This window comes from Perca flavescens, chromosome 4, assembly GCF_004354835.1.
Source record: "Perca flavescens isolate YP-PL-M2 chromosome 4, PFLA_1.0, whole genome shotgun sequence".
Lineage (NCBI taxonomy): Eukaryota > Metazoa > Chordata > Actinopteri > Perciformes > Percidae > Perca > Perca flavescens.
In genome coordinates, this window is record NC_041334.1 from 18,480,034 (window position 1) to 18,492,522 (window position 12,489).

Consider the following 12,489-nt stretch of genomic DNA (forward strand, 5'->3'; position numbering starts at 1 on the left):
ACATAATAACTGGATAAGGTTGGCTCAGTAGCGGCACTAATGGAACTAAGCTGTTGTGTTTGGTAGCCAGGATTCCTGTGCTCAGCTCCACTGAACTCTACTGACTCCATCTTTCTATATGTTACACAGATGATAATTCGAGTGGTGGGCTCCGCCGGCTCCTCCCTGTACTTGCCTATGTGGGTTTCAGCTGTGCAACACAACCTGAGGGAGTGATGGCAAAGCCCTCAGTAGCTGGGAAGCTAATGATTCGCAACAAGTGGTCCCTGCCAGGGGAAGACAGGGCAGCTCAGTGTGGTTCACACCGTAGCCCAGCGGGGGTACATCCCAGGATTCACTTCAAATCTCACTTTCTCTATCTAACTCCTCGTCTTTATCTCTCTCCTCACCTTAAACTATACACATCTCACTGCACCTCTGTGATTCCTTGATATTCTGTCACTCTTAGAATCTCTCTTCTATAACATCTAGTCAACAGTTTGCATGGTGTTTCTGTCATCTCGACAATGATGACCTATTCCGTGTGCGTGTTAATTGATAAAATGATCTACATCCTTTTCTGTCTGGTGTTGGAGTGTCTATTTTTGCTTCTGTACTGCTGCTAAAATAAATGCTATGCTGTTTCTCATAAATAAGAGGATAAGACATGAATTTATATTGGTAATGAGTATGGCTCCTGTCTGCTATGTAAAGTGCCTGTTGGTTTTGCCACACATATTACATACAGTCTGCTAATGAGGATGTGATGTAGGTTATTGAGTGAGAAAAACTAGCAATCTAGAACAAATATCACATTCTCGAACTTAAGCTTTTTACTTGCTTTACTATTTATCTATTCATTCTGTCACCTCATCCACACACTCTCACGCACACACACGCACACACACACACACACACACACACACACACACAAACACACACAAACAGGCTACATCCAAGGGCAGGGCTTCAGATTGCTATGCAGTGAGTCAGTATTTCACTATATTTAACAATTGAGTGTGAAAATATCCCTGAACCAAAACACGCAGGCAAACACACATCCAGTCAGTGCTCACATGAGCATAGCAGTCCTCAGCTTTTATAGTGGAACCTCCATAAACACACCTTATGTTTATAGGCCTAAAAGCATAATGATTACCACCACGCAGTGAATCCCACAAGCAATGTATGCAAAAGCTTATGTAACATATCATGCATGAAACGTATTCGAGAAATCACAGGCTCAAAGACCATGATTTATGCCCTATAAGCAGCGTTCTATGCAGAACAGTATACAGTATGTACTAAAAGTATGCTGATCTAATAGCCTACAATAGACAGTATACAGTGGCAGGCTATCCCCTGAGGCAGAGTGAGAGTACTTGCTGTGTAAGGGTTTGATTTCCTGTGCTCATTATGAAAGGTGAAAACAGATGAGTAGACAGCAGTGGCCATCTCGTCGATATGGTTCGCATAATGATGACCCAGCGTTATTAAAGAGAACTCTCATTTACAACTTTCCTCGATGCTGCACCGTTCTGACAACCAAGAACATAAAACTCACAAAACAACCATTTGGATTTTCATTTTCATTTTTTTCATTTAAAAAAAAAAAAAAATGGATATACTGTTTTCCCATACACAAAAAAGTGCATAAACTTTTTATTGCAATATAGATATTTATTTACTATTTCAATTATTTGCAGTGCTATTCTAGGTCATAATCAGCAACATGACCCGGTACGTTGTGCCTTGTACATCAGAAAATTCTCTCTACCTTTCCAGAGGAGCAACTGTACACTAACTGCATCCCTCAGTGGAGACTTTTTCTTTCGTGGCTTTTTAGGTAGCTTGCCAGCATCTCAGCTAAATGAATGCCTCGCAGAATAGCTGCTTTAGCCAGTGAAGGAGCCACAGTAAGTGAATGTTTGATATTTCTCCAGTGTGCCAGGCTAATCTGGCCCTGTGGCATGCCATTACGGGGCTAATAACAGCTGTCTGCGGCCTGGAGGGGACACAAGCAGGCCTGGCTGTGCTAACTGGCCCTGACAGACTCATTAGGAGTGCTGGCACCCAGAACAGCAACAGCCAAACTCCTCACATTTCCTTGCTGGCTCACAACAGTTTGCAAGTGCAAGAAGCATTGTTCTCTACCCTTGTTCTCTGACACCTTTCTTTTGTTTTCTAGTCCTCACTTCAGACGCTCTCACCCTTGTCACCCCTCTTTCACTTTCTGGCTGGCTTTAGGTTTCTGTGATATTTCTACCAAACCCAGATGCTGCCAGCCGTTTACCATCTCTGCTCGACACCATGTTGAGTCCAACCACTTATTCTTTTTTTATTTAATTTTTTTATCCCGCACACCCACACTCTCATTCTGACCAAAATAGAGCCGAAGCCAGAGTTCTCTTGTTTGTTCACGCTACTGTAATCCTCGCAGAGAAAAGTAAAGGTAAAATAAATACATAAACAACTGTGTAACTCACTCGCAGTTTCTAACTGACTTTGGTGTACAGCCACAGGAAGATGCTGCACCACACCAGGAAGAGGCTGGCATCCTCTGAACTTTGTATCAGTTACTGTAGCTTGGCCCGGCTGGGGACAAAAGGGACTTCCCCAGGCAGACAGCAAAAGCAAACATTGTCCTGTCGCTTGGCAGAGTGGAGCCAATCAGTACAAGCTAAGCAGGCAGACAATAAACACAGAGAGCCAATGACGGTCATCTGGATGTGGAACCATTAACAATAGAGGGGGTGCTTTTTCGCACAGCTCTTGCCTTGTGTCAGAATTTTATGCTCGTGTACAGATTAAAATGACAGATTCTGAAAAATCTTGTTGAAAGCGTATATTCGCTAAGATAAGCTATTGCGATGTTGAATATTTCTAACAACAATGAGCTGTCTGCCAACACATTATATAATATATAAGCCAACTGATACTGATCTGCGGCCAAGATCGCAAATATAATGGTATCAACATGCAAATTGTCGGATAAGCAAAACATTAACTGCAGCAATAAATGCTTAATTGGTGGCTTTTTGTACATATTTGATTTATAGTATGTTTTTGATTACTGTAATATGTTTGTATTTATAGTTATTATATATATATATATATATATATATATATATATATATATATTACGTAAATATGTCATCTCTGATAAAGCTCTAAAACATTTTTGACTGTAAAATATCTTAACCCAGACATATCATTATATTTATGTTGTAAAAGCAAAAGCAGTAAGGAAAAGCAAAAAAAAAAAATCAGATTTTTATTATTCTCAATATCCAAAATAATCTGCTGGGCTCTATTATCTAATAAATAGTCCAAAAAAAATCAGCAGCCTAAAGCACATTAGACACTGCGATACATCTACTCATTAGATATCAGCATTGCCTTTTTATAGGCGGGGGTTGTGGGGCACTGCAAAGCCAAAGGCACAGCTGTGGGGCTATAGTTACCTGTAACGTTAGCATGTTATATTATTTACGCAGATCTAGACTTAATGGAACACATGTGTGTCTGCAGCCGACATTCTTCCCAGATTAGCTAAAAGGCCTGCACACATAAGACTCCACCGATGAGAGGAATGCAAGGGCCTAGACCGGCTTATGAGGAAACCCTATAACTCATCTATAATATACAGTGATGTATGCACACACACAATCATACATGTACATACATGTATGCATACAGTATGGAGACAGTGCTCCATACTGTACGTACAGTATGCGCTCAACAATGCCTGCACACTGACATCAAAAGCTCAATGACACAAAACATTACTTTCATTCCAAATTCAGTCTCTACATTGTTCAATTCTGCTCCCGTCGGTGCTGTTCTTCCTGATATTCTTCAACTGGTAACATACATTATCCTATCAATTCTGTTGCATAAACATTTTGAATAATACCAGTCCGACTTCTAGCTGCGGTGGTCTAACAGTCAATAACAGAGTATGAATCACTTTTTCAGTGTCTTTTAAAGGTCTGAGACAAAACCAACTGCAGTGTGCAACATTGGTTTGCATATTGTGATGAATCATTTTCCTTTATAAATTTTGTACTGAATGTGATATTGTTTAATTTGCTGGAAGATGATTCAGGCATGATTTCTGCCATGCTTTACATCTGATATTTTAACATGCTATATATGTTTAGCTTTATGTTCAAACATAAGCTGAATTTCCATCTCAGTTTGGAAGGGTGTACAGTATGTACTACAATCATACTAGAATGTTATTATGACAAATTAATTTGATTTATTGGAATCTTAAGTTCATGAAACCAACTTTACTTTGCAGGGACTTGAGTTTTTTTAATGTTAATATACCTACAGTATCCACCCCCCCATGTGTGAGTTCTAGCCTTTAGACCTTGAAGAAAGGACAGACTTGAGCTATGAAATATAAACAGAGAGGTAACTTGCATTAATGTAATCTATACCTCAAGGTTCAAACATAAATGTGTTTATTCTCTTTTGTTAGGCCAGTACTTGTGAATCAATACAAAGCATTGATTACTAAAGGCTGGAAGCTACTTGCACAAACATATTGATGCATATTGTACATACCCATGTATATGTTTACAGTGATTTGTTTGTTTAGATATTTGTGTTTATTTTCACATAGATTATGAATCAACAGGTATGTCACATTCCATTGGGCTGTGTTTGTACTGTATGTATTATTTATTTCCAAACACCTGTAGTGAGAAAGGCAGACAGATGTGTTGTGTGTGTGTGTGTGTGTGTGTGTGTGTGTGTGTGTGTGTGTGTGTGTGTGTGTGTGTGTGTGTGTGTGTGTGTGTGTGTGCATGCGTGCATGGGTGCGTGCGCGCGTGCGTATGAAAGAGATGTCAACTAAGGCCTAAGCAGCTCAACCATAACCAGGACATGAACCCAGGGGCTACCTGCCTCAGGCCACTACTGACACTCAAACTACTGATCACACCATTGGGAATATCCGGCCGGGGCTATTTATAGCTTACCGCAGCTTTTACAGACTCTCCATCTACTCCTGGTGTAAATTCATGTAAGTTTGTTTGTACGTACATGCTTACGCTTGTGCTTCTAAGGTGGGAACAACTGATTATTATAAAATCGTTACAGAGCTTTGCCTTTGCCACCCCTGACTGTGCTGCTGTCTTCTGTTTATATTTCTTTAATGGTTTTTGTTGTCACAAGTCAATGCAGACCGTAATTTTCACGCAAGTCTATTTATTCTCAGTCTTCTGGCATTTCAAGAGACTAGCACGATGTGTTAAAATGCAAATACGTGTAGTTGTTGTTTGACACTGAAAATGTACAGTAGAAAGTGAGGGTGAGGTCCCATTTTTCTTTGGTTGTGGCAATTTCTAACCCAACTCATTCCACAATGTTTTCTTGCCCTTAACCAGAGGTGCTGTATTTGTCGAAACTTGACTGTTACCGAATATTTACATCTAACTAAAATGAAAGTAGTCTCTGTCTGTCCGTATGTCGATTTCTCGACAACCGTTCATCCGATCAACTTAACCCTTAATGGATTTTCTACTGAAGACTCAAGGGAGTGCAGTGTCAAGTGCGTGCTCTTGAGATCTACGGGACATTTTTGTTACTAGTTTGTAGCATGTAGCATGCTGGGTAAAGCTCGCTCTCTGTCACTCGCTACAGTGCATTTAAGAACAGATGAAGAGAGACAGACCGGAGATGTTACAATGTAGCAAAATCAAACAGGCATCAGTAATGTGATTTTCAAAATGAACATTTTTGTTCCCAGAAGTAGCCTGGTCCCAAATTGTTAGCTGTTAGCAAACAGCGCTTATATACTAGCATTGCTAGGAGATGCAACTGTGTCATGGCACGTGTAATGCTGAGGACACAAGGAAGCGCAGTGTCGGGTGTGAAGTTGTTTGGCTGAGCGGTTCTCAAAAAAGCTGCAAGCAGCAATACCGGAGGCCAAGCAATCAGCCCGTTTAGAAAAGTGCCCATTTTGAATGGGCACTGCACTCGTGTGATAAACAGCTGAAAATCTGTTTGCTATTTTTAAGAAACACAATTAATGGTGGCAGTGGAGGCTACGTATCTGAAACACAGTTTAGGTTTCCGACTTTGTGCTCATTTCTCAAACTTCTATGACACTGCACTGTTCTCTCTTCTCTTCCACAAACTCTCTCTCATTCTTTCTAACTTGACTTTGTGTGTCTATACCTGCAGCTACATAGGGCTGTCACAGAAAGTAGATTCTGTATCTACTGGAACAACAAAGTACAGCTTGGCTGCATGTTTTCAGGCCGGTAGATAAGAAATTCAACAGCACCATCTAAAATTGTGCCAAAACTCAGATACTAAGTACAGTCAACTGAGTGGATTATTGAGTAGCTTAAACGCTGCATTTCTGAAGACTCCACACAGAGAAACAGAATAAAAGTTATAGATGTGATTAAAGATTTTTGCTTCAGTCAATCCTGGTCAAGTACAGTTTGTCGTAGGATATTTGAAAGTGCAAATTGAAACACTAAATTAGTGTAGTTCAAATGAAAAAGTAATCAAGCATCATCTCCAATAAAGCTGAATGTCAGAGATAAGCAATACATTGATGAAGTATGTCTCTTATTTACATCAGGGGCAGTTTTAAACACAAGACTTCTATAGCACTACACCTCTTACCAAGGATAACATGTATATGAATAACTAGCCTGCTGAAATGGGTTTGCTCTCTTTTCTGTCACTTTCTGCCCTTTTGCATTTGACACAAAAGCGGGAGAGATGGAGCACATTAATAAACTGAAGTCGGTGCCCTTGCTCTCTCTGATACAGAAGGGAGAAAAGAAACTTTTCGTTTTCATATTTTTCTGTCTTTTTTTTTCAGAACCCCTCATCTTTTAACGGAGTTTCCTGAAGGCAAAACAAGACAGGGTTACAACAATACGACTTACAACCAACAGCTGTCAAGCAGAGCCAGAGCCTGGGATGTGTGCTGCCCACAACTAGTATATTACAGACAAAAAACAGATGGTTGGGAGAAGATTTAGCTAATACAAAAACAGGGGATTTTCTCTTTTCTTTTTTTTTTCTTTTTACCAAGAAGACGTACACGCAAAGGCTAGATTAGTTTAATACAGGCAGAAGCAGAGGAGAATAATTCCTTAACAAATTGGGATTGCTGAGGAGAGCAGAGACTCCTGAATGTCAGTTTGCATTTGTCATCTAATTTCATGAGAAATTCTGTGACTGTGATATAAATGTACTCGTGTTTCTTAGCAACTTAGCAAATATACCATCTGTACTGCATTATAAGGATTTTTAGCAACACAGTATTGCTGATAGTAAGACAGGAAGAGAAAATGTCACTTTACCTCAGAACATTTAAATAACATGTAAAACATATCATTTTAAATGTTTTGAAGTTTAGATGCATTTATTTGAATCAAAAGTGTTGCTTTTCCAAGATGTGAGCTGCAGAGCGAGTCACTGCCTATGTTAGGTAACCTTGTACAGTAAGTCAGCTTTAGCAACATGTTTAGAAGTTCAATCACACATCGGAGGAAGAGAGAGAGAAAGAGTGTGGGAATGAGAGAGACAGTGAGGATGGGAGAAGACAAGGCAGCAAAGACAGAGAGAGAGAGTGTTAGAGTAGGCAAGAAGAGAGAGAGAGAGAGAGAGAGAGAGAGAGAGAGAGAGAGAGAGAGAGAGAGAGAGAGAGAGAGAGAGAGATGGAGGGACCGAGTTAGTTGAGAGTTGATATGCTGACTACAGGCAGTTGATTTGGTTTCAGAGAGCATTGTTACGGTGCTTTGAATTAATGCCTCCCAAAGAGTCCAATTGTGATTCTTGGGCTGTGCTGACAGAATATTTGACAGCCTAGGGTGAGCTGCTGATCTCAGCTGAATCCTCTGTTCTGTGAGTAAGTGTGTGTGTGTGTGTGTGTGTGTGTGTGTGTGTGTGTGTGTGTGTGTGTGTGTGTGTGTGTGTGTGTGTGTGTGTGTGTGTGTGTGTGTGTGAATGTATGGTTGATACCCAACACATTCATACACCTACACATGTTCAGATATGTGTGGATGTGCAAAACCGCCCACACGGACGTGTACAGACTCCCACATACACACACATGGACACACAAAGACAGAGTGGACAGTATGTGATAAAGACACTATACATAACTCAAATCCTAAATGACGCTAACACACACAGTGACACAAAAAAAAACTCATATGCAGCTAAAATGAGCACATTCCCTTAATCAAGATGAAACAGATTGACCATGTTTTGTTTTTTTCTTCCTGCAAGAAGCATGTCGTCCCTTCTGGGCTGCTGGAAGAATTAAAAAAAAACACAGACAAGCCCAATGCCAGTGATGAGAAACAATAAAGATGCTCAATCAAAATCAATGTGTTGCACAGTACTGATCCAGTTTGACAGCAGCACACATGAAAAAAATGCACTACACAAACCTGCAGTTACTGCAAATATATTAATTGTATCCATCATGTTAAGTCTCATGATCATAAAGCTACTTTTATCTCTTACATTACAAATGTGCTGTAAGCAGATGGATTGTGGGCAATCCAGACTGAAAATCTAAAATATTGTGTGTTTAAAATGTCATTACCACTATAGATCTAACTGAATATTCAATATTGATTTATATAATTGAATAAGTTTTGTTAAACACATTAATGTATACAAATGCAAATCAGTGGTAATTACAGAATAAATTGGCAAAGCCTTTCACACACAGAGAGACATATAGAAATCTACTGCATATGATGCCCAACCAGTGCACTAAGCCTACACTAACACATGAATGTAGTCAACATAGTGTAGTTCATTTATGTATTCTCATTCTGCAAGGCTTTAATGATGCATTTGAGTGCAAATAGATTACAAATGTGTAGTTGTGTAGTCAATAGTACATGGCCTATGTTTTTGACATCCCTTTATGGTAAAATGTACTGCTTTTCTCTGTTTCTCTGTAATTGTAAATTCAATATATTTGGGTTACATAGGAAATCGTGGTGGCCATTTTTCACTATTTTCTGACATTTTACAGACAAAACAACGAATCCATTGATCAAGAAAATAAACAAGGTCTTAATTGATAATAATAAATATTATTTGATAATAATAAATAATCGTTAGTCGCATCCCTGCTTCAAATGTTGTGTAGTTGTAATGGTCACCTGACAACTTGCTAGAGACTTGACTGATATTAGCCCTTGAGCACTTATGACTTTACTTGAAACTTAACTTTGACTAACTGCACCAAAAGGAAAGGGAAAAAATAGCTCTGACCACCAAGAGGAAATTTCTATAATATATCAAGCAATGCAAAATGATTCAGAGTTAGATTCAGAGTATGAAACCCCCTTGTAATAACCTGCGTGTACTTGCCACAAGTTATGAGACAAGTGTAATAGCAGATGAGTCAAAGGTATATATTTAGAGTTTACACTAGTAACCTTCCTTTTCCCCATGTGAAACTCTCATTCTGCTGCTTTGCTCACCACAGTATCATGACAAGTTTAGTATGAATGTAATAACACCGTTTTTGTGTGCTTTTCAGAGGTTTCTACAGTGAAAACAGCCTAAATCTTTTTTTTTCTAGGAAAGCTCAGAAGCCACTTCTTCATTAAAATTAACTGAATATGGAAGAAACAAAGAAAATCAATGGGAAGAGCAGGAGGCAGGAGACTCACAGCCAACTGAAGAATATAATTGTGATGCAGGTGTTGATTTCGTGGATAAATACTTCTCCTCTTCCAGCCCCCTTCTCTCTCTCTCTCTCTCTCTCTCTCTCTCTCTCTCTCTCTCTCTCTCTCTCTCTCTCTCTCCAGCCTTTTTCTTCTCCCTCTCTCTTTACCTCTGCTATCCATTTCCAGCACCTCTGCCTTCCTCTCTCTCTCTGCCTTTACATCTTTCTCTCCATCTTGAGTGCTGTGCCTCACCCTAATTAGAAATTCCCCCTCCGACCAACTGAAATTGAATTGCCCATCATTTGCATAATGATAGCTCACCGGGCTGACGGCCGATTTACCATGAGATGAAATGTAGCAATCACTTAAGAGAGTGACCATGAGGAGGTGTGGGTAACCGGGGAGGGGGTGCATGGGGAAGAGAAGGCGAGAGAGGAAAAGCAGTGTAGAATGTGAGGATGAAATGGGATCACAAAGATAGGTAGATAGATAGATAGAGAGAGAGAGAAAGAGAGAAATCCGACAGGTATTTAGGTTATTGCCTCATACAGCAATATAGCTGGAGGGAAGGCTGTGTCCTCAATATGACAGCAACTGGACTCAACAAGGACACAAAAGGACGCTTATGTAACACTGTTCCCCTTGTCAATGGAAGCACTTCTGTCTTTCAATTCCAATTATCATAGAGTATGTTTCATACAGAGCTACTGTTCCATCAGAGCGCTGAAGAAATCCTGTATTCTCCAAATCCTTATACACTGATCTTTACCCTCACACTTTTGTGTTATTCCCAATCTCCAGCTGCCTTCTCCCTAGGGTCATTCAACATTTTTTAAGTTGCAGACTATTCATTTCAATAAAAAAAGAAGTTGCACAACTGGGACAGAAATGAGACTGTCAGGTTCCAGTGATTACTCTTTTATTTCACAGTATCTTATATTTAATGGAATCAACTCAATGAGCGACCAAAGGTCTGTCAGCTCTAGTCAGTCAAGAAACATTTACCATTTAGAATGAACAGCGCATACAATTTATGTGCGTTTTATTTTTCCTACTGATAACAAACAATCCTCTTTAGAAAGTAAATAAGGAAAAGTTTATCATTAGGATCCAGGGGTATGTTTTTTGTACTCTTAGGACAGGAATGAAATACTTCAAAACAATTAATACAAGTCAGTGACCTCTATTGTTGGTTTAAATGTTAAGCTGTTGTGCACTATTTTTAGTCTCTCGAGTAGATGTTTGGCAAGTTCTGACTTTGTTCCCTGCACAACATCAACATCGGGAACTCCTGAACCACCCACAGTTTAAAAAAAATGGTCAGCCTGTCAACTGTGTAGTTGTCAGTGAACGCCCTATCAGCTCCACCACTGTCACACCATGTACAAATTACTGTAATCAACGATATGATAATCATCTCCTTGTCTCGCTTCTTCTGGGGTATCGATCTCGCGTTCCACTAGGCCTGAAAATTTGATTTGTAAAAAATCCTGATAAATCTTGTCTCGGTGAGGTCACGTAACTGCAGGCAAATCAAATAATGCAGCATGATGAGTGTGCAAAATGACAGTCTAAAAGCTGTTTAAAATCTTAACACTGAGACAAACTTGCCACTAAGGGGCCTTTTTTATCAAAATTAGTTATTCACGGGACAGAGTGGGCTAAGGCAATTGGTGTAGAGGTCATATTTGTTTCTACAGTAATAGTCATAGTGATATGTTGGGCTATTGGGATGGAAGCTCTGCCCAGAGTCTGATAAGGCCACTGTTTATTGTCTAACTTCCACTCTTTAACCTGAGGAACCTCAGACTCACACACACGGTACTTTCCACTCCTTAGCCATTACCTCAATGTTTGTGTGTTTGTGTGTGTGTGTGTGTGTGTGTGTGTGTGTGTGTGTGTGTGTGTGTGTGTGTGTGTGTGTGTGTGTGTGTGTGTGTGTGTGTGTGTGTGTGTGTGTGTGTGTGTGTGTGTGTGTGTGTGTGTGTGTAAAATCTTTGGTTTCCATCACACTTGACCTAATTAGAAAGTCCTGTTGATGCTCAATAAGTGACAGATCATCAGAAAGCACACAGAAGTGCACACACTAAGACACACAGCAGTCAAGTAAACCACCTCTGGCACTTTTGAGCTTTGTTCATAATATTTTCATTGTAGCTTTGCTTTACTTTCCAGCAATTCCATTCACTGTGTGTCAGTTTTTGCTACTTCAAGATAACATCAAATAAGAGCGTCAAATAGGAGCATTTAATAGAAGAACTGCACCCTATACTTAAATGTAGATGTAATTGCGTTTTTCTTTTTTGCCTATGCTGAATCTGTTATGGTATTCTTTTAACATCTACACACACACACACACACACACACACACACACACACACACACACACACACACACACACACACACACACCACGCACATACACTTCACTCAGTGATCAAATCATTTATTCAATTCTTCAATCTCCTCTTTCTCTGTCCATCTCTACATAAGTGATCAGTGATCACATGTCGCATGTTAAAGTCGGCGGGCCCAGACAGGAGGGAGTTAAGTCCCTTATCTCTCCTCCCCAGAAGAAATTCCTACTAGAGGCCTCGCTCTGCTGGTTTCCTGCCTTCTTGCCCAATGCCCTATTTTTACTCATCGGCTCTAGAATACCAGGGGCAGCTTTTTCCTTGTCACTAACATATTTCCTGCCATTCTGACTCTGACATTCTCCCCGCTGCACGGTTTGCTCAAATCGTTCCCCCTCTTTATGGGTCATAACCTTTCAGTCAGGGCTGTTCATATTCAAATGTACCGGCTGATGCTGGAGCCGCTGTGAACACACCCGT

The 12,489-nt window shown here is 40.0% G+C and overlaps 1 protein-coding gene across 4 annotated transcripts in view; it reads right to left on the reverse strand.

The window, feature by feature from the left end:
• The window catches only part of tox2 (TOX high mobility group box family member 2), a 96,302-nt gene that overhangs the window by 65,088 nt on the left and 18,725 nt on the right, over positions 1-12,489 (reverse strand). The gene's annotated exons all lie outside the window — the stretch shown is intronic.